General features: G+C 37.4%; 1 non-coding gene across 1 annotated transcript; it reads left to right on the forward strand.

The window, feature by feature from the left end:
- The first annotated feature begins 4447 nt into the window (after positions 1-4447).
- Positions 4448-4521, forward strand: TRNAN-GUU (transfer RNA asparagine (anticodon GUU)). Its single transcript has one exon. It is a non-coding gene; the product is annotated as a tRNA-Asn (tRNA).
- The last annotated feature ends 18417 nt before the right edge of the window (positions 4522-22938 follow it).

Here is a 22938-nt window from a genome sequence, read left to right on the forward strand (position 1 = left end):
AGGTGTTCTAAGTAGCAGGGTGAACAAAAAAGCAAGACAGAGCAGGTGGTATCTTGGGTTATTTATTTGAAGTTTAAACAGATTTAAAGTTAAAATTTAAACCATTGTAAGCTGTCATTTCCTTATCCATAAGACGGACATAACATAGTACCTGTCTTACAGAGTAGAGAAAAATGATGCCTGTGTCATGTTCAGCACAGGTCTAACAGTAAATGTGTGTCATATATGCTATTTATGATACTATATTATTTTTGGTTCACATTGTTGGAGATTAGGTTATGGCCCGGAAATAGGTACATGGAATGTATTGGATTAATACCAAGTGGTGGGAATAGGGGTGAGAAGGAGAGGACAAAGTAAAAGTTGAGAGACATTGCAAAGTTCGAATCCATGTGACTGACCACAGATAAGAAATAAAAGAAGAGGAAACTTGGGCTGCTAGCTGAGTAATAATGACCTGAAAGAACACAGGGAAAATAAACCAACTTCTATTATACCCAGTAAATTCCAGGCACTGGGCAAATACTTGATTCCTATGATCTCATATTTTAAAATCATCCTTTTGGTGGGATCATACTGTAAATACACAAGAGCACTTGCTATTTACACTATTCTAAGGCGAGTCATTCCATAATTCTTTAAAAGTTACTTTTTTCAAATATGGGTTTTAGGTCAAGCTTACTTAAAATCTAGAACACCACCTATATCTATGAATCCCAAAGATAACATTTATATGACTTCAAAATTATAATGATGCAACAACTGTTTGTTGAATGAACCGTGTGCTGAGTACCAACATTTTACTAGGAACAATTGTCTTCATGAGTTAGTTGCCTTTCGTTCAAGGTAGCAAGGTGGGAGCCATTTGTGGGGCATTTGGTCTGCACCCCCCATACCTGAAATTTCCTGGAATTGTGGAAATGGAGGGCAGGGTTTCCATCCTTTTTTTTTTTTTTTTTGAGATAAGGTCTCGGTCTGTCACCTAGGCTGGAGTGCAGTGGCACAATCTTGTCTCACTGCAACCTCTGTCTCCCTAGGCTCAAGGGATCCTCCCACCTCAGCCTCTGGAGTAGCTGGGGATACAAGCAGGCACCACCACACCCGGCTAACTTTTTGATTTTTGGTAGAAAATGGGTTTCACCATGTTGCCCAGGCTGGTTTCATCCTTACATCACGCCCTCTATGCCACTGCTGGGAACACCTGGAGGTCACTAGGAAGTATGTGATGCTGCCTGGTAGCTTTTCCTGAATAACTCCTCTTGACCTTAATGGCAAGAGGCTTGGATTCTCTACTTTAACCAAAATTGTACCCTCTGATTGAATTAGGATAGTATTTTTTTTCTTTCATTTATTTTAAACAGAACTATTCATCTTTAACTTTGTTTGTTTTAGAGACAGGGGCTTGTTCTGTTGCCCAGGCTGGAGTGTAGTGGTATGGTCATAGCTCACTGTAATCTCAAATGCCTGGGCTCAAGCCAGCCTCTTGCCTCAGCCTCCCAAGTAACTAGGACTATAGGCACATGCCACCAGACAGAGCTAACTTTATTATTATTATTATTTTTGTAGAGACAGGGTCTTACTATGTTGCCCAGGCTGGTCTTGAACCCCTGTCCTCAAGCAATCCTCCCACCTTGGCCTCCCAAAACACTGGATTCTAAGTGTGAGTCACCATGGCTGGCCTTAGTTTTAAAATTTTAAATGGCATATTTGTCTAACATTTTAGAGGTGAAAAACCATAAATCCATGTGTTAATTTCTAATAGGCCTATTAATTAGGTAGGGCAAATATTATTAATTTTATAGAGGAGGAAATAAAGGAGCACTTACCCTGAATCACAATATTTAGTGCTCTTCCTCCTCCATTTGCCTACCTTGCTGAATTCATTCCACACTTTCTTTCGAACTCCTGACCTCAGGTGACCCACCTGCCTCAGCGTCCCAAAGCGCTGGGATTACAGGCGTGAACCACCACGTCTGGCTATTTAAATAAATAAATAAATAAAAATTAACTGGGTTTTTCATTTTTAACAACTCTATCACCACACTTCTGAAATACAGAAATGAAGAATTCAGGTCATGCACAATCATGCTAATGGCAATCCTGTGAGTTGCCTATGCTGTTAGGATGAAGCTGGAGGAATATTATCTGAAAGCCTTGAATTCCTGATATCTGGAAGGTCTATAGATCAGTGTGGTCCATTGTGTCTTGCCTGTGTCTTAACAGGTGAATCCTAGTTGCACAGATGTTCTTGCTTTTGTCTCTCTTTTCCTCTCCAAAAGAAAAGAAAATATATGGGCCCATTAATCTGCACAGATGAACCCCACTGATAGGGCATATTCCTGGGAAAAGTAAACTTGCAGTTCAGTTGTGTACAATATACAAAAAAGGGGGCAGAATGCCCAGTCCACTTCACTTTTAGCAATTATAAAAACCCACGTGCTAATGAAGCTATAGGAATAATTTATCTTGGGTTATCTTAAAATTAAGTAAAAATAATATGTTTCTAAAAATCCAGTGGTCTTGGTTTGACTTTAAAAACTGAACATAAATGTTATGGCCTAAGATGAGATAATCACAAAGATTTAAATGACAATGCATACTGCTCCCTTATTTTTGTCAGTGGTCATTCTGCATAAAAGCTGTTTGATATAGATCATTGGAATAAAATGTTCAGAGTTCATTCAATCTTTTAAATATTTATATGCTCCTTTGAAGTATTTTCAAGTGGAGAGGGAATAAAAGGCAGAACTGACTAACCATGGAAACAGCCAGTTATTTTATGTAAGATGTTAAAAGCTACAGAATCAGGCTTGAAGACAGTTTTAAAACCAATAGTGGTACTTACATAGACAATTTTTTAGCCTACAATGAGTTAATATTCCTGAGTTAGTTTTTCTCATCAACTGCTTCTCATTATCTCTGTTTTTAAAAGTCAAATGCTAGTATGATGACTGAAGTGAGGAAAAGATATTGGAGCTGAAGAGCTCTACATGAGTAGAACCGTTCCTAATATTACATTAAACAAGAGAGTAAATATTGAATGAAGGGACAGTGAGGTACACCAGTTCGTCTGTTCTAACTGGATAGTCACAAAAACAATAGAGGAAAGGGCACTCAGTTTGGTATTTGGAGAAGAAAAGCCAGTACCCGAGGTACATAAAATATTACCAAGTAGAAAAGGCAGCATGGTCTAATGAAATCAGACTTCTCATATGCTCTGTAGAAGCGTTTCCTAGATTGTTTTTCCAAATTCAAAAATTTTAAGTGCACTTCCAAAAGTTTGTTGAAAGAGGAGTGGTGCAGATTGGCGTGAATTCACAGCTGTTTAACATCTCAACGCTTTCAGGGAACTCGGCTTCTAATTGGTTCCAAAGCCAATTTAAGTTGTCTTATCACGCAACGGGAACTCAAAATGCTGATTGGACTAAGACGCGTCGCTTACAACGTCTGTAAATCACGATAGCGATTGTTTTGGGAGGGATTCTGTACCGAGCAATTTAGTGACTGTTAAAAATTTAAACATCACTTTCTCAAGTGGAAACTCGCAATTCTTTGAGGAGGGAAAAAGGGAGAAAAAGAGCGTTTGGAACTTTGAAGAGTACCTTCAAAAGCACCAGGAAACTTTCACACAAAGGGAACGATTTTCATTTAAGTATTTATAGGGATGGAACACGCTTGCCTGCAGTGTTTGTGCTAACAGTTTTCAGGAGTTATACATCATTCCTTTTTCTTCTGCAACTTCTCTTTCCTCAAATTGGTTTTTAATTATCTTTTGAGGTGTGTGTTTTAAGGGGTATGGCTTCGATGTGGGTGTATAGGCTAATTCCAGGGAGGAGGGCAGATTTAGCAATAAACTATAACCCACTGGGACTAAGGAATGTTCCTGTAGCTTTTTTCCCCCCTGATGTTTCTTTCCAGTAATAAAATGTTAGTGTGAAATCCATTGTACTGTCTTTAGCACAAAACAAATAGGGATTTCATCTATACATTTAATAATGCCTGAAAATAAAAATAAAGCAGTCAAATAAATACAATTCAGATGACCTTGGGATAATACACAAGTAAATCACGAGAGATTAGCGAGCGAAGCACGGGGCAAATTGTTTGAAACAAAAGGAAAGTTTCTCAGCTCACAAGATGAAAACTTTGATTTCCTCATAAAAGAAAACTAATCAGAAATAGTTATTTTTCTGAAACAAAACTTTCCAAATGGGACTTGGTGAGGGGAGCAATAGTAATACATCCTGCAATCTGCAATTCTGCTTGATTTTGTCGTATAATTTTTCGATATGCTTAAAAGGTGGAAAAAATAATTAAGAGGGTTGGAAACCTGAAGTGAAATAGTTTGGTTCTGATAGTACCAATCAGAAAGCAGAAAGGGGCCAGTCACACACTGCCTTTAATATTCTTCGTAAAGACCATGGCTGAAGGAGCAGGCGGTATGGGAGTCTCTGTGGCGCAATCGGTTAGCGCGTTCGGCTGTTAACCGAAAGGTTGGTGGTTCGAGCCCACCCAGGGACGCGCCTTCGTTTTACGAGCTGCTCGCAGGAAGTTTTGCACAAATCGAGTTCAGGCCTCCAGGCTAAACTGGGGTGGATTTTCTGGGACCAAGAAGATAAACCACCAACCCTCACACCGCGTTGCCTGCCGGCGAGCCCTTTGGTTTCCGCCCATGTTGAGCGGCCTCCTCTCCTCGCCGTACTCTCCTGGCTGCAGGTGAGCGCAGCCATCCCTTCCCCGGGTCGTCGCGGGGGTCTAGGCCTCGCCGGGATCCCGGGGCGGGGACGCGCAGAGACCGCGCGGGCCCGTTAGCCGCGCGCGCCCGCCGCTCCAGCTCTGCGCGTCCCCGGAAGGCCGCGCGTTCACAGGGAGCGCGGCCCAGGCTGATCTTGCTCGGCTTCGGGACGCATGAAATGTCACGGGGCCACCGAAATGCATGCATTTCAACAGGGTCAAGTTCAGGCTGAAAACGGAAAACTCTAGCATTTTGTTGAAGCATGGACGCCCTTTTGTCTGTTCCCTGTCAGCGTAAACATCTGCTCCGTTTGCGACTTAAACATTAATTATTCTTGGTATTAATGCCTTCAGGAATCATTTTTGTCGTAGTAAATCTTTCATGTAGACAATATTGTAAGAATATATGTTATATTTTACTTTTTCTACTAAAACGCTTGAATTTAGTAGAGAATAAAATTAGCCTGCAACACTTCCCATCGATGCAGAAAAGGAGAAAAACCCTTTTACAATAGTATGATTGTTAAGAAAAAAAAGAATGAAATGAAAGATTACAAGTGAAACTGCTACCACATTTTGCTTCAACTTTCTACTCCTACCTTTTATTTTCCAAAATGCAAAGCCCTCTCAAAATAGTTACCTTGTATTTTATTCTTTGAAAAATAATCATAGTTTCATCATAATAATTATTGTCTTGACTTGGACTACAGAAAATAGAAAGACAGTTTCGAAGAAAGGTGTAAGAACTAATACATCTCATTCCTGTGAATATATTGTTTTATACTCTTCGTTATATTTCAGCTCAGATGACATATTAATAAAGGCTAATTTTATTGAGTGCTCATGGAGAAAGGCATGTCATCTTCATAAGCCTTCCAGGTCCTATTATTGCCATTGTATAGCTGAGGCAACTGAGGCACAGTGTGACTGAGTAATCGGCTGAGTAATTTGCCTGAAGTTGCAGTGAGTTTGGAGCCTGGGTGGTGAGGCCCAAGCCTAAGCTCCTCCCTGCTGTATTGCCTGCTTGGAAGTTCTAATTTAACATACAGCTACCTAATTAATTTAAAACCAAAATGATACTTGAATTGGTTTTTATGAAGTTTCATTAATATTTTGCTCCAAATCTTGTAAAGTGGGTAAAATAAAAGCCCCATTTATGGTGTGCTAAAGAGCATTGTTAAATTATGCATTCATTGGTCTGTTCAATTTTATTCAAATGAAAGCTGTGTGTGAACATGAAATCTTCCTGGAGAATGTGTCTTAGGGAAACAATTTGATAGCATTTAGGTAGAGAAGGAAAGATGAGAGAGAGAGGCAGGCAAAATCTGGAAGGGGGAGAAAAATAAAAGGATCGATTCAGGCCATGGGAAATAGTCTAGAGACTAAAGACTCTTTGACCCCAAGCTGATGTTTGGGAATAGAGACATCCATGTAGACCCCTGTTTCAGGGCACTTTTATGAGATAGTACCAGGATTTGTACTTAACCAGAGGCCTAGGTGGCAGTTTAAAATTTGACCTTAAATTCTAAGTACGTTCTATTTCACCCTATTTTGATATTAATGATTTAGAGACCAGAAAATAAAGGAGAATTAAATGGGAATTGAGGTGCCACATTGAGTGCAAAACTCACCTCTAATGTAAGCAGAAGCAGTTGCTGTTACTATGTGGACAGTGCTTAGGGCATTTCCTTGGCTCTTGCAGGCAGGTAAGATAGGTGGGGCACAGTGTGGGTGGCTAACACCAGTAGTCTCAGCACTTTGGGAGCCCAAGGCAGGAGGATTGCTTGAGCCCAGGAGTTGGAGACCAGCCTGGGCCACACACAGAGTGAGACCCCCATCTCTATATAAAATAAAAAATTAGGCCAGCATGGTGATCACTTCATTGCATTCCAGCCTGGGTGACAGAGTGCGTCATAGTTGCAGATGTTGCAATAAATGCTATTTCTGGGGAGAATCTTTTTGTCCTTAACTTCTTCGGTCTGTAATACCAGCCAAATGCAGATATATGTCAAGATCATTTAAAGCTTTATTCAAAGACTGAATAGCATTTAAAAGGCTATGTTGTATATCTGAGATTGTAAATATGTTCCTAATATTGCTAATAGAGTTGTATCCTTAAACTGCATGTATAAAATCAAAAGGAAATTTACTGAAGTAACATAATAAAAGGTGAACCAATTGCTATGATTTAAAAATAAAAAACTCATTAGGGAATGTACTATTCATCTAATTCAGGAAAGGACAAAATGGATAATCAATAGATAAAGATCTGTCAGAAAAGTCAGAAATCATTCATTTAAAGTATTCTTACACTGCAAGTGTTTCTTTAGACCGTCATGGAGGCTAGGAGGAAGCCACATGGTTAGCATATCTCTGCTTTCATTTCTAACGCTTGTGTCTGATGTCATGTAATGCAAAATTTAGAAAAAAGTCTGAAGAAAACTAACTGCCCTGTTTCTGCATGAATAATACATGATAATGAGTAATGCAAATATGAATTTTATTTCTCTGAATTTTGATGGACACGGGGCCTAAAATATTCTTCAATTTACAGCTACAACTGAAAACAGCAATGAATTGAAAGTAGAACCAGCTGTAATACAGTTAACAAGAAAATAGTTAAAGAACTTGAAACCTTTTAAATAACTAAGAATGTTAATTTTATCAACTGTATTATTTCATTTTACGTCCTTGGGGTTAATACCGTTTGGTAATATCAGTATATTTTATGTTTTTACATGTTGAAAATAAATGTTGAACTTACAGGAATAGGGTGAGAATAAATTACTTCTATAAATCACACCAAATACTCAAATCTTAAGTTATTTTTAAAGATAACTTTTTAAAAAAATCTTAATATTTTTATTGTTTGAAATAGGATTTAAAGGGAACTTTTTGATTAAGCATAAATACATTAGAAATGTACACTAATTATTGAGTACAACTGAATACATTTTTACAAAGTTAACACATCTATGTAAACAACTATCACGATCCCAGAACCCCCATTTTATGATTTTTTACGAGTCACCAAAATATAACTTTTAAACTGCAAACAAACAGATTATTAGGTTAAAATGTGAAGTTTTCAGTTGTCATCGATCAGTATTGAAAAATAAATTTACTACTAAATCCTGTGTCTTAGTCTGCTCTGCTCAGCCTACAACAGCAAAACACCACAGACTGGGTGGGTTAAACAACAGACAAAATTTATTTCTCACAGTTCTAAAGGATGGAATTGCAAGATCAAGGTGTCAGCAAGGTAGGTTTTCTTCTGCTGACTCTTCTCTTTGCCTGCGGGAAGCTGCCATCTTGTGCGCTCACTTGACCTGTTTTTGTGCATGCACCTGGGAAAGGAATGTCTAGCTCTCTGATATTCTACTCATAAGGACACTAATGCAATTATGAGAGCCACAGCCTCATCACCTCATGGAACACTAATTATTTCCCCAAAGCCCCATCTCTAGCTTCTATCACATTGGGAATTAGAGCTTCAGAATATATGTTTTGGGGGGAGACAGAAACATTCAATCCTAAACACCCTATCAGAGGAATACTTACAGGTGAATATTAGAAAAAATAATAGAAATTAGAAATCAATTTTCCATGCCTACTCACTTATGACCTAACCATCTATGATAGACTTGGTAAGAATAAACTTGTGATATTTAAGGCAGGAAATATGAGAAATTTGCTATTTACTTGAACGGTTTAATTTTGACTATAAGCAAGTAAAAAGCACTCTTACCCCTCTCCATCAAAAGTACAAAACAAAAAAACCTTTTAGAAATGATTATGGCATTTAAATTAATTCAATTTTATTTTTGGAAATAAAGTTTAAATTTTAAAACCAAGATGAGATTTGATCTTCAAAGTTGCTGTAAGAGAAGAGAACTCAATAATTTCCCAAATAAAATAACCAAAAATCTTAAGAATTTTAATTGAGTTCTCTATTGGAGAAAAACAGAGTTGTCCTGTCATTTTGAAACTATTAAAAAAAAAAAAAAAGAGGAAAATCTAGAGCTATATATAAAAAAAGCTATATTTAAAGTTGTGGAAAGTCCAGAAATACCACTGAGGAAAGGTATTCAAGAAAAGATCAGTGTGTAAGAATCTCAAGAAAAGTTTTACTTTCTTTTTTCAAATAAAATTCTTCATTGTTATTATTAAAGTGGTATATGCCTAAGGTTATTATAATAAATATCCACAAAAATTTTAGTACAATTATGTTTATTGCAACATTACTTAAAATAGTGAGAACACCAATGGAAATAGTGAAATAAATTGTGGTATATTATTTAGATATCAGAATATATCAAAAGCATTTATACAGACATTTATATAATGTTCTTCAGAAATAATGCCTTTGGGCAATGTTAAAATGTGGCATTAGTCACAAAAAGCTGGTTACAAAACAGTCCAAAAAGTATGATTCCTATTTTGTAATAAGACTAAATTACTTACATAGGTGATCTATAATATTTCTTGATGGTGAATTAAATACATCAAAATGAGAGGATCCGATTTTTTTCTTTTTTATGCTTTACCTCCCAAGTTATCTATAACAAATACATACTACTGTAATTTGTTAATGTTTTTCTATTATAAAAATACCTGAACTCATACTCTATATGCAATTTTGAATGCTGTTTTTCTATCTTAAAATTTATGTATTTGTTTGAGTTCCCCAAAGAAACAGGAACAGTATATTTTTATATACATAAATTTAACTGTCACAAATTATATTGAAGAAGACTAGAGAGCCCAGATATACATCCTCAAATATACAAATAAAATGACTTTCAACAAAAGTGCTGAGATTATTCAATAGAGAAAGGATATTTTTTTCAACAAATGGTGCAGGAAAACTGGACATCCACATGCAAAAGAATGAAGTTGGACCATTATTTTATACCATATGCAAAAATTAAAATGGATTATAGACCTGAATATAAGACCTACAACAATAAAACTCTTAAAAGAAAACGTAGGGGGAAAGTTTCTTGACAATGATTTGTTAGCTATGACACCAAAAGCACAGGCAAGAAAACGTAGATAAAAGACTACATCAAAATTTAAAATTTCTGTGCGTTGAAGGATACTATCAAAAGAGTGGAAAGGTAATTCCCAAGATGAGAGGCAATATTCACAAACTATATATGTGATAAAGATTTAATATCTAGAATATGGAAGGAGCTCCTACAATTCAACAACAATAAAAAACTAAACAGCCCAATTAAAAAATGGCCAAAGGGCTTGAGTTGACATTTCCCTAAGAAAATGTACAAATGGCCAAAAACTCAACATTATTAGCACTAGGGAAATGGAAATCAAAACTACACTGAGATACCACCTTACATACATTAGGATGGTTGTTTTCCAAAAAAACATAAAATAACAAGTGTTGGTGAGGATGTGGGGAAATTGGAACCTTTGGGCACTGTCGATGGGAACTTAAAATTATATGGCAACCATGAGAAAGCAGCAGGCGATTCCTCAAAAAATTAAAAATAGAATTATCATATGATTCAGCTATTCCATTTTTGAGCATATATCCAAAGGAACTGAAGACAGAATCTTGAAGAGATATTTGTACACTCGTGTTCATAGCAGCATTATTCACAATACCCACAAGGTAGAAGGAACCCAGGTGCCAACAGAAACTTAGTAAATGATGAATGAACAAAATGTTACACACACACACACACACACACACATACAGAGAGAGAGAGAGAGAGAGAGAGAGAGAGAGAGAGAGAGAGGAACATTATTCAGCCTTAAATAGGAGGGAAATTCTGACACATGCTACAACATGGATGAATCTTGAAGATGTTATGCTTAAGTGAAATATATCACTTACGAAAGACAAATTGATTATTTGTATGAATTGTATAATTCTACTTGTATCAGCTACATAGAATAGTTAAATTCATAGAGATAGAAAGTAGAATGGTGGTTGCCAGTGGCTGGGGGAAGGGGGAAGGGAGAAATGGAGAGTTGTTTTTAAATGAGTATAGAGTTTCAGTTTTGTAATATCAAAAGAGTTCTAGGGACTGGTTGTACAACAACATGAATGAACTAATTCTACTGAACTCTACACTTAAAAATGACTAAGATGGTATATTTTATGCTATGTACATTTTTATCACAATTAAAAATGAAGATATACATTATTTTGAGGGGATTTCCTTCCCTTTATTATATAAGACAGTGGGATACTGAAGCAAGGATAGATAACCAGATCAATGAAAACAATTCAGAAACCAGAAACAGATTTAAGCACATTTCGTTAAAAAGAAAATTGAAGGCCAGGCCCAGTAGCTCACACCTGTAATTCCAGCACTTTGGGAGGCCAAGGTGGGAGGATCAGTTGATGCCAGGAGTTCAAGACCAGCCTGGGCAACATAGAGAGACCCTATCTCTACAAAAAAAAAAAAAAGAAGAAGAAGAAGAAGATGAAGAAGAAGAAGAAAAGAAAAGTGACCCCTCAAGGAAGAGGGGCATAACTTCTGACTCCTTAAGTGACTTCCTTCCAAAGAGTTCAGCATGGGAAGGAGAAAAGAGTAATTTTAAGTGGAGAAATACTAGCTCAGCCAGGTGATCAAGATCAACGTCAACAGTAATAAATCATTTTAATGGTATGTACCTTTGATAGGATGTAGCTCTTCACCTCTGTGGGCTTTCTTCCAAAAATTTATAATCCCAGTCTATTCAGGATAAAAATATCGCACAAATTTCAATAGAGGCTCATCCCACAAAGCGGTACCAAACTAAATCCTGATTTCTTTATCTTTCCCCTAAATTTCACTTTAAAACTGTACATTTCTCTTGTTTTCCTATTCTACTCCTCACGTGCTTTTCATAGGCAGCTAAAAACAAAAACAAAGCAAAATAAAAACAGTTAGTACTTGCAGCAGTGTGCCTATAAATGTCCTCAGCCAGACCTATGAGTTCCCTAGGTACATTTTCTGTTTTCTGCATTCCCGTGGATGACAGTTTCACCACTGTCTTCTGTGGGGTTTGCACCTCCTGTTAATAAATTATAATATGTCCCCTTTCCTTCAGCCTCCAATAGCTATTTCATTACTGTATTTCAAACCTTCAATAATGATCTCTTTAAGGACTTCCGTCTCCTGCCTACCACCTGGTCCCAAAGGTAAGGCTGCAAGTTTTTCTTAAGGCAGATAGCAACCATTTCCAAATACCGAGTTCTGTCTTAGTTATCTGTTGTTGCACCATAAACGACTATAAAACTCAGTGAGTAAAAACAACAACGATTTTTATTATATGTCTTGGTTTTAAAATTTTTTCAAATTTTTTATTATTTGGTTTGAGATTGAGTCTTGCTCTGTCGCCCAGGCTGGAGTGCAGTGGCACGATCATAACTCACTGCAGCCTTGACCTCCTGAGCTCAAGCGATCTTCCCGCCTCAGCCTCCTAAGTAGCTGGGACCACAGGTGTGTGCCACCACACCCGGCTAATTTTTAAATTTTTTGTAGAGTCAAGGTCTCCCTACGTTGCCTAAGCTGGTCTTGAACCCAGGATTGAATTTATTACCTGGCTTGTGAATGTGCCCACTCTAACTATGGCAAATGGGGACTTGATGACACTTTGGGTCCTTTCGCATCAATGTGAATTCAAACCCTTGAAATGTCGGCAATTCCTCTTCCCCCAACCCACCCAAACAAATGGCTATATGTCCCTTTGGAAAAAGGACTGGGGGAATCTTTATCATATATACTTGCTGTAGGTGATAGAATTCTTCCTGGGACCTGGTGTATCTTTCAGCCAATGAGTTCCTAGCCTGAGTAGTGACTCAGATCCAGAAACTAGGCAGAATACGGTCACATTTATTGGGGTGACTGGTCTCAATCTCCTGAAGATCCATGGTCGATTTATTTTCTTTTCTTTTTGGAGATGGGGGTCTCACTTTGCTGCCCAGGCTGAAGTTCAGTGGCATGCATGGTGATGGCTCATGGCAGTCTCAAACTCCTGGGTTCAAGTGATCTTCCTACCTCAGCCTCCCGAGTAGCTGGCAGTACATATTCATGCCACCATGCCTGGGTAATTTTTAATTTTTCTGTAGGGATGAAGGGGTCTTACTACATTGCCCGGGCTGATCTCGAAACAATTCTCCTGCCTTGGCCTCCCAAAGTGTTGGGATTACAGGCATGAGTTGCTACTCTTGGTCTTGATTTATCCTGATTGTATAATTTGAGTAATATGCTTATTGGCTGCTCATGCAAGATGTCCCTACAGATGCTGTGTTCCATTAAGCAACTTCACATCTCTGTGAGTCAGACACCTCTCTCTCTTTCCATCCAAACTTACCGGCCATTAGAACCATCACCCACAATCTGCCCTCATCACTGCAGGACACTATCATCCCCATTGTTATCAGGGAGCCCAGTTCTGTACCAGTATCTCCGATATCAGCCCAAGCCCACAGGGGACGGCCACACTGACCTTCACAGAGATGCTGATGCCCCTCATCCCTATGACTTTCTCTGTTGCTTTATTAAACAGTGTCCTCTGGCCCCTCCCACAGTCTGTCATTGCTGAGTGGGTTTTTTGGCACTCAACAGGATACATTCACTCTAGACCATTTTCCTAACCTTTTGATCCTTTATTTTTCTGTCTGCCGTGGAAGTTCCAGCACTTCCTCTCACATAATGTGGCCATGTTTTCTACAAGCTCCTAAGAGCTTATAGTGTGTTGTCACCAACTCCTAGGTTGCTTGTCAGGGTTAAATCCTGTTTCACAGGACAGTGCTCCATCTTGATTGACCCTCCTTTATCCAGCCTTATCTTCTACTCAATTTGATCCAACACCAAATATCCTCTCTTGGTTTCTGCTGGTACATGTCAGCTTGGTCCTACGTCTCCTTTTGAGGGCATCATCTCTTCCCTCTCTCAACAGGCTGGCTCATGTTATGACTCAACCCTACTCATTTATCTGATGGCTGAAAGAGGAGGTAGAAGTGGATCTGAAGGGAATGCCTCTGACCTTGCAAGGCAGATGACTGCCTCATCTTCAAGAAAGCAGACAGTGCTGGATGAACTGGGCCACTTCTATAGGCCCAGAGTCTGGAGAGAATGTGGGAATTCAATATGCCTCCATGCCATGCCTTAAGGTCAGCTTCTTCCCAACAGGCGCTCTCCTTATTCAACCTCTTCTGAAGGTCTGTTACTCTTATCGTTGAGGCCTGGGCTTGATTCTTAGACTCTTTTGGTGTTGGCTCATGGAAGATGAGAATCTCTTTATATCTTGTGGAAGAGGCCATCTGACTTTCCTGCTTACCTTTAATTGGTGATAATTAACCTCAGCCTTTCATCGTCTTCCTCCAGGGCATCCATTGTTGTCAGCAGCAGCCAGTTCCCTAATCCTTGTAATTATCACTTTCTCTAGCTCTCAAAATCCTAAGATACTGCACCTGCCAGTATGTTCCCTTTTACTGGTATTTAATGCCAGCTCACACCAGGAACGTTTTAATACTTGCACCACTGTCTTATGCCAGAGGTATCCGTGTTCCATCTATCCCCAGTGACGGATCTTCAGTATCTGCCCACCAGTGGGGGATCTGGCTGTGCCTGCAAACTCATTTTAAAGCCACTTTCCTAGCATCACTTCCAGCACTAGCTGCTGCAGGTTAGATGACCTGAGACTTTGAGATTTACCTGTAGAAGTTTATCGAAGAGTGCTCTCAGAAAGAACTCCTTTGAGAAAGCCAGGGAGACAATAATAGTGAGCAGAGGAAGAAGCCAAACTGAGATGCAGCTGCATCAGTAGTCTCAGCTGGTTCCAGGGGGAGGCTCGAGACTGAAAGATCATTCAGAGATGTACCAATCCAAGCACCAGGGCTGGGTCTTTGAATCCCTGCATTGAATCCAGTCATTGGACTGTGGGCTGCCCTTGAAGAAGAGACATAAACATACTCAGGCAAATTCCTTTAGCCAAGGTCAATTCCAGCAAATTGATTCAGCTGTGAACCATCAATAGCTAATAATTACTCCCAGCAACAGCCTTGGACCTGAAGGGGGCCTGGGTGAGGGGCCATAGTATTTACTGCACAAGTCTCCTAGGAGTGGTTTCTTTTCTTATTATTTTTTCTTTTATTTGTATTATTTCTTCCTGTCTTTCTTAGGTCATTGCTGTTCTTTTTGTTTGTTTGTTTTTTCAGTCACACATTTGGTTTGTATACTTTAATTAAAAAAAACCAGCAAAGTCATTTAGATTTATATTTAAATGACAGATTTTGCTGCGCTGTAATACAGTTTGGCTGTGTTCCTACCTAAATCTCATCTAGAATTGTAATCCCCAACTGTTGAGGCAGGGACCTGGTAGGGGTGATTGGATCATGGGGGTGGATGGCCCTCATGCAGTTCTCGCGATAGTGTGTGAATTCTCACGAGATCTGAGGGTTTAAAAGCGTCTGTAGTTCCCCATTCCCTTGCTCTGTCTCTCGCTCCGGCTGCTTCGTGAAGGTGTTTGCTTCTCCTCCTTCAGCCATGGTTGTAGTTTCCTGAGGCCTTCCCAGCCATGAGGAACTGTGAGTTAATTAAAGCTCCTTTTCTTATAAAATTACCCAGTCTTGGTAGTATGTACCTGTAGCAGTGTGAGAACGGACTAATACACCTAGCTATTCCTCTTTACATTGTTTTCTAAATAGTCTGTATTTGTTGCTTGCTTTTTGACTGAAAAGTTATTTAGGAAGCGACTTAATACTTAACCTTTTTCAAGTGGTTATTTCTTCCAAAATTAATTTTCTTAATTTATGGTTATATCGTTGTGTAGTCAGAGAATGTAGCCAATATATTATCTACTTTGTCATTTATTAGTTTTCTGTTTTCCATTAAAAGTTTTTTGCATATACCAAGGAAGACATAACAATGCAATTGAATCTGACGAACACATTGCTGTGTAATGAAATACGTGGTGTGCAGAATATACAGAAAGAGCAGAGGATATGTTTTCTCCTTTGTCTTTCTTTATATTCCCAAAGTTCTTGGCACATAAGAAATGAATATGAGAACAGTATGAAAATGAAATGATTCTCTTCATTCCTTTCAGCCTTCACATGCTGATCAGGGAAAAGCAACCAGGATAATACGTTTTTGCACGGTTTTTCCTGAAATGTTGACTATTTACCAATAGAGTTTAAAAATAATTTCTAAGGCCAGCCACAGGGGCTCACACCTGTAAACCCAGCACTTTGGGAGGCTGAGGTCAGGAGTTCAAGACCAGCCTAGCCAATATGGTGAAACCCCGTCTCTACTAAAAATACAAAAATTAGCCAGATGTGGTGGCATGCACCTGTAATCCCAGATACTCAGGAGGCTGAGGCAGGAGAATCAGTTGAACTCAGAAGGCAAATGTTGTAGTGAACGGAGATCGCACCACTCACTCTAGCCTAGGTGACAGAGCGAGACTCTGTCTCAAAAACAAACAAACAAAAATCTGAGTATGTATTTACTGCTTTAAAAATCAAGCAACAGAATTGTTATTATAATAAGCGTGAGAGGGTTTGCCAGGCAACATTGGATTCTGATTGGCTGAGTCAAGGTAAAATGAAGCAGCACGCAAGTTTTGTATTTAAGACTTGAAGCCCAAGTGTACTTATTTAGTTTTTGGTCTCAATAAAAGTCTTAAGAAAAATCATACAACATTTTGATTATGTGGATTTTTGGCAAAATGGAGAGGGAGTAGACATAGGAGAAGTACTTCAGAGACAGTAATGATTCTTGATTAAACTTTCAGTGTTTTGAAAATCAAGTTAAAATTTCTGAAGATTTATACTGTTTAATTGTAATAGTACAATTTATAAATTATTGCAACTTTTCATTAAAATCCTGTCCTTCCTCAGTCTTCGTTGTGTTATATGTCTAACCTGTATTTTTAGAAGTTTCGTGTGCCAAAGGATCTATGATGAGAATTATATATTTTAATGAAATATTCTGTTTTTGAATTAAAACCACAAATAAATTACCTATTGTACATAGAATGTTGCCACCTAGATTTTTTTTTTAAAGAATAGAAAGTATTCTCATTTTGATGCAAGTAGCTTGCTTTCCTTAAAGAGATTGTTGCCCTGTTTGAGTCTATTGGTGATAATTCAAAGTAGGTTATACATTATCTTTGGTTTTAAAATATTTAACAAATCTAGATTGAAACAGTTTGAAGACTAAATGTTTACTGTAAATATAATTGTAGAAGAGTGAAGTAAAAATACATCACATATATGGATTGAGGTATAAACTATCACTAATTTGGTTTTTGATTTTTTTTGGTAATTTGTTTGTACATGCCAGAGGAAGTGTCCCTAAATAGGGCTTCACTGAATGACTTTTATTGGGGTTAAAAAAAATCACAGAAGCACAGTCACTTGCAGAGAAAATATTGAAACACCGAGTTTGAAACTCTTCTCTGAATATCTGGTGATCATTATAGCATAAACCACACATCATGTAGTGCTTCACATTGTTGTTAATTTTATTTTTCTTAGATATTAAAAAAATTAAGGGTAGTTTATTAAAGATAATTTGAAAATATAAAAAAGAAGAAAATAGCTAAGCCTAGTTCTAACAATACTATGAATACAGTTTTGTACTGTCATTTTCTCTTGATATTATGTAATAATTATTTTCTTATATTGATGTAATATATTTTTCACTGCTGTTTAATATTTCATCTGATACATATACCACAGCACACTTAGCTATTCTACTATCACTAGACATTTGAGATGTGTCATTTCTTCATGGTCATATATAATGCTGAAATGAGGGTCTTTGTATTTAAAGATTTTTTTTTTCTTTCATATTTGGGAAGAATTTCTTGTGTGATGTTTTTATAAGCTACACCACTGAGGCAGAGTATTACTATATTTAGAATTCTTGATATCTGTTGCTAAACTGCCTTCAAAAAAGGCAGTGTCAATTTGCACTCCCAGTGACAATATATGAGAACGTCTGTTTTGCCGTAATTCTAGCAGCAATGAGAATTGTCAAAACTATTTTCTAGTTATTTTGACTGATAAAAATATTAATCCTATCTCATTGCTTTAATTTGTATTTATTTGGTTATTACAAATGTTGATAATTTCCTCAAGTTTGTTAACTTGATTTCTTCTGTGATTTGGCTGGGCATACTTTAAAAAAGCATCATTATCATAAAGCTATTTATAATATTGTACAGTAATATATAGATAGTGTTGTGATAATATATCATGTACTGTATATTGATACAACTCACACATCATACAATTCACCCATTTAAAGCAAACAGTTAAAAGAGTTTTAGTATATTCATAGGGTTGTGCAACTATCACCACAATTAATTTTACAACATTTTCATCACTCCATCAAGGAATCCTGTACCTATTATCAGTCACACCTTATTTTCCCCCAAGCTCCTTCACAGACCTAGGCAACCACTTATCTCTATGTCTCTATATGTCTACTTGTCCTGGATGTTTTATATAAATGGAATCATACAACATATGATCTTTTGTGACTGCCTTCTTTCACACAGTGTGAGTTTTCAAGAGGCAACCATGTTGGAGCTTGAAATAGTGTTTTCTTCTTGATTGCCTAATAATATTTTGTTGTACAGATATGACATATTTATCCATTTATCAGTTGAGGATACTGGAGTTGTTTCTATTTTTTAACTGTTATGAATAATGTTCCTATGAACATTTATGTACAAGTTTTGTGGAGGACACATATTTTCATTTGTCTTGGGTCTATAGGAGTTCAGTTGCTGGGTCCTATGGTAACTCCATGCTGAGTACTTTGAGGAATTGCCAGAGTGTTCATACTTGCTCTTATGCATGTTAATCTGTTGATGTCTTGGTACTGTTCTTACAGATTTGTATGAGCTCTTTATATAAGGTCAATGTTAGCCTTATATACTTGCAGAAAGTATTTTAATCCCCATATGTTGCTTGCCTTTAATTTGGATGAGTTTTTTTTGTGTGAAAATATTTTTCAGTTCTATATTGTCAGTTCTGTCAATATTTCATTTTGTAAATTGTTTCATGGTTACTAAGCTTTTTAAAAAACCATTCCTCGGCTGGGCAAGGTGATGCATGCCTGCCTGCGGTCCCAGCTACTCAGGAGGCTGAGGAGGAAGGATTGCTTGAGCCCAGGAGGTTGCAGCTGTGGTGAGCCATGATGGTGCCACTACATTCCAGCCTGGGTGACAGAACGAGTCCCTGTCTCAAAAACAAACAAAAAAACAAACAAACTATTCCTCTGTGGAGTTTGAATCTTATTAATGTTTATTTTCTTGTAATTTTTCTATAATTTGATCTTTTAAAATATTTCATTACTTTATTTAGGTCATTTGGGTGGACAATGTGAGATTAAAATAAAAGTGGATTTATTTTTACTCCCAATTGTCTAACCAGTTGTACCATTACCATTTTTCTGAACACTTCCTCTTTCCCTGCTGAATTTGTCTTTATATTGCCTCTTTTATTTATTATTAATTTTTTACATGTCCTATTGTCTGTTTTGGTCAGCATGCCTATTCCTGCACCGGTACCACATTGTTTAAACTACTGAAAGTTTAGAATATGTTTTGTACCCAGGAAAACAACCATATTTCCCTCAATCCAGCTCCTCATATTTAATCAATCATCTTTTCCAAAAATTTCTTAGTGACTCTTATTTTTTTCCAGATGTTCCCCAGCTTGGTCCAAAGTTCTGTTATGTTTTCTAAATACTGTTGGAATATCTACTGTGCTTGCATGAAATTGTAATCTTGAGACTTGACATTTTAATAGCAGTAAATTTTGTCATCCAGGAACCTGGTATATCTCTCTGGTTATAGTTTTTCGAAAAAGCTCAGGCAAGTATTGTGCTCATTATATGTGAATCACATAATGTTTACTCCCCACTGGAGCAGCTCCAGGTTCTGAGGGGCCTAAAGCTTATGTGATTTTGGGGGTTTTCTTAAAGAAAATGAATAGAAAATTAGAAATACAAAATTAGGTACCTAATCTTGGAAGGAGCGTGGGCAAGTAGTGGACTCTGGAGCTGCCTTTATTTTCTAGGCAGTTGGCTTCTTTTCACAGGTATGTCTTTGTTGATCTTGTTATTATATATTTGTAATATATTATCTATCCTGTAGACAATATATTACAAATACATTATTTATATAGGAATTAAAGAAGCTATGAACTAAACTTAGAAAATACCTTGAATAAAACTGTTTTCTACTTTTCCATTTTGGAATGTTTGTACAAACAGTCATACTATGTGGCTAGCAATAACCTTATATCATCTTCTGTAATATTTTTCCTACATCTTAAACTTGTTGAGAAAAGGATGCATATATTGAAGGTCATTAATAAATGTTTTTTAGTGATGACTGATAAACTCAGTATTTACTGAGGCCATAGCTAGATGAATTTGCTACTCACCAAGTTTAATGCTTCAGATGCAACATAATTTCGCCCATAATGCGGAGTGTAGGCTACAGACCTGTACACATAAAATAACATACTTTGCATCATAAACTGGGTTTTTAATACAACTTTTTTTTTCTTTTAGAGTGAGGATCTTACTCTGTTGCCCAGGCTGGAGTGTGGTGGTACAATCATGGCTCACTGTACCTTTTAGCTCCCGGAGTCAAGCAATCCTCCCACCTCAGCCTCCCAAGTAGCTAGAACTGCAGGCACGTGCCACCATGCCTAGCTAACTTATATTGTTTTTTTTTTTTTTAGAGACAGGGTCTTGCTATGTTGCCCAGGCTGGTCTTGAACTCCTAGACTGAAGGGATCCTCCCACCTTAGCCTCCTGAAGCACTAAGATTACAAGCTCAATTATACATCCAACTTTAATATAATTTTAATGCTCTAAACTCAGAGTATATGTATAAAGACTTTTCAGCAGTTTTCATCCTAGAAATTATTCAAGAAACCATGTATTTGACCTGGTTTCTTGGATAAAAAATAGCCAAATGGGAAGAAAAGCTTCCTAATGAAATACTCTTGAACTTAAGTCAATAACTAGGTTTAAAGACTCTCATTAGGGACTTATTCTATTTACAAAACAAATGAAAACTATTGAAAAGATTATTTGGTAACTGTATCCTACTGCTACAGAATTTTATAAGATAAGGGATCTAATTTTCATAGGCCATTTGAAAACCACATATTTTAGAAATTTCAGAAGACACATCATTTATCACTTCTGTTTTACTTTTTGATGGTTTTGAATTCTAATGTAGAGATTGTAGGACAACAGAAAAGTGGACAGTTCAAGTTATTTATTAGTTAATTAAATTAGCTGTCATCTTTGTAGATAAAACGTATTTTGGAAAACTCACAAAATCCTATAGTACCCAAAGCTTCCCACCAAGTGCTTTAGAGGTATGCAACACATCGTGGTTTATGGCACTGAGAACACCAACCCTGGTCCCTAATTATCCAAATAATCAAGAATATGGGGATGTTTTTAGCTAAAACTTTTGGTTTTAGTAACCCAAGATACCTATTCACAATCAAGAATGCTCAGATAACTGTGATTATAACTGCTAGTTAAGTTTAGTTGTATGATTAACTGTATGTTTGAAACATGGGATTAAGAAAGGATGCAGTAAAATACAAGCAGCTTTAAGTGATTTAATTAGCACACCAAAAAGGTGGAGGGAAAAGCTCACAGACTCACCTTAAATTGTTTTCAGGCCAGGCACAGTGGCTCACACTTGTAATCCCAGCACTTTGGGAGGCCATGGCGGAGGGGGGTGGGGTAGGTGGGGAAGTGTGGGAGAGGCCAGATCACTTGTGGTCAGGAGTTCAAGACCATCCTGGGCAAGGTGGCAAAACTCCGTCTCTTCAAAAAACAAACAAACAAAAATTAGATGGGCACAGTAGCAAGCACCTGTAGTCTCAGCTACTTGGTGGGGTGAGGCAGGAGGATCACTTGAATGGGGAGGCTAAGGCTGCAGCTGCTATGAGCCGAGATTGTGCCACTGCACTCCAGCCTGGATGATAAAGTAAGACCCTGTCTCAAAAACAAACAAAAAAAAGCAAACTTATTTTTGGTCAACGTGATTTAATGCCTATTAGATTTTTTCTTTGTGTAAACGTCGGGAAATAACAAAAACCCTATAATTTATATGTGCTTTTGGAATTGGTAACCACAGAAAAATCCATGAAATTTTTAAAATCAATGTTTTTAAGTGTATGGCTGTTTTGAACATTTGTTTTAATAAATCTCACCTTTTTCCACCTCCAAGTGGACTTTTGGGAAATAAAAATGGATTATTATTGTGAATTAATGCAAAGAAAAATATTTATTGATATGCACAACATACCACCCAAATTAAAAGCCTATATTTGGAACAAGACAGTTAAAACCATGACAAAACATAATAACCTTTCATCGTATTAAGAGGCAAGAAAAGAAAGAAATGAGTGACCATGTGATGTTCTGTCCCTTCCATTGGAGAACTTTTGCATGGAATATTGTGATTAGCATGGTGATGGCTCCAGCTTTAAGCTTTTATCACTGTCTAGATTGTAAAGCAGGGCATGCAATATTATACCTTAAAAGCTCTATAATTTTTAAAAACCCCAGAGAGCCTTTAAGTGAGACTTAATTAAAATTCAAATCAACCTTAGATGTATGTCCAAGACAGTTTTCAAAAGACTGTACAATCTGTGCACCTTTGATTCCATTCCCTTTCCAGTGTTATCTGCAGTAGCTCCGGGCAGCACCCACTTGGCCAGCGAGTTTGGAAACCCATGAGGTCATTCTGGGGTTGACACATTGATTTGATATAAGGTATCACTGACACTTAACAGGAGGGGACCAGGTGTGCCTGATGGCTCCAAAGCTTGATTTGGTCCTGCACAATGAAAAGTGTTCCTGCCCTGCTAGTTTCAAAAGATGCCCTGAACAATATCCGATGACAAATATGGCAGTAATACTTTTAATACAGATCTAAGTCAGCAGCCCTTCCATGTGAGGGAATAATGAAAAGTTTTAGACAAAGCTATACAAAAAGTCTCCTTATTTAGGAAAAAGTCCCTAGGTAGAGGAAAGCTTAAATTACATAAAGATATTTTATAAGAATTTTTGAACAACTTACTCTTTCTGTGGTCTTGGCTTTGTTGTTTTGTTCATTATAGAGTCTTCTTCACATTAATGTGATGTTTTAAAAGATGATACTACAATATTACTGATCTTGATG

The sequence above is a fragment of the Aotus nancymaae genome, unplaced genomic scaffold, assembly GCF_030222135.1.
Source record: "Aotus nancymaae isolate 86718 unplaced genomic scaffold, 86718_ANA_hifiasm-v0.15.2.pri h1tg000077l, whole genome shotgun sequence".
Taxonomy (NCBI): domain Eukaryota; kingdom Metazoa; phylum Chordata; class Mammalia; order Primates; family Aotidae; genus Aotus; species Aotus nancymaae.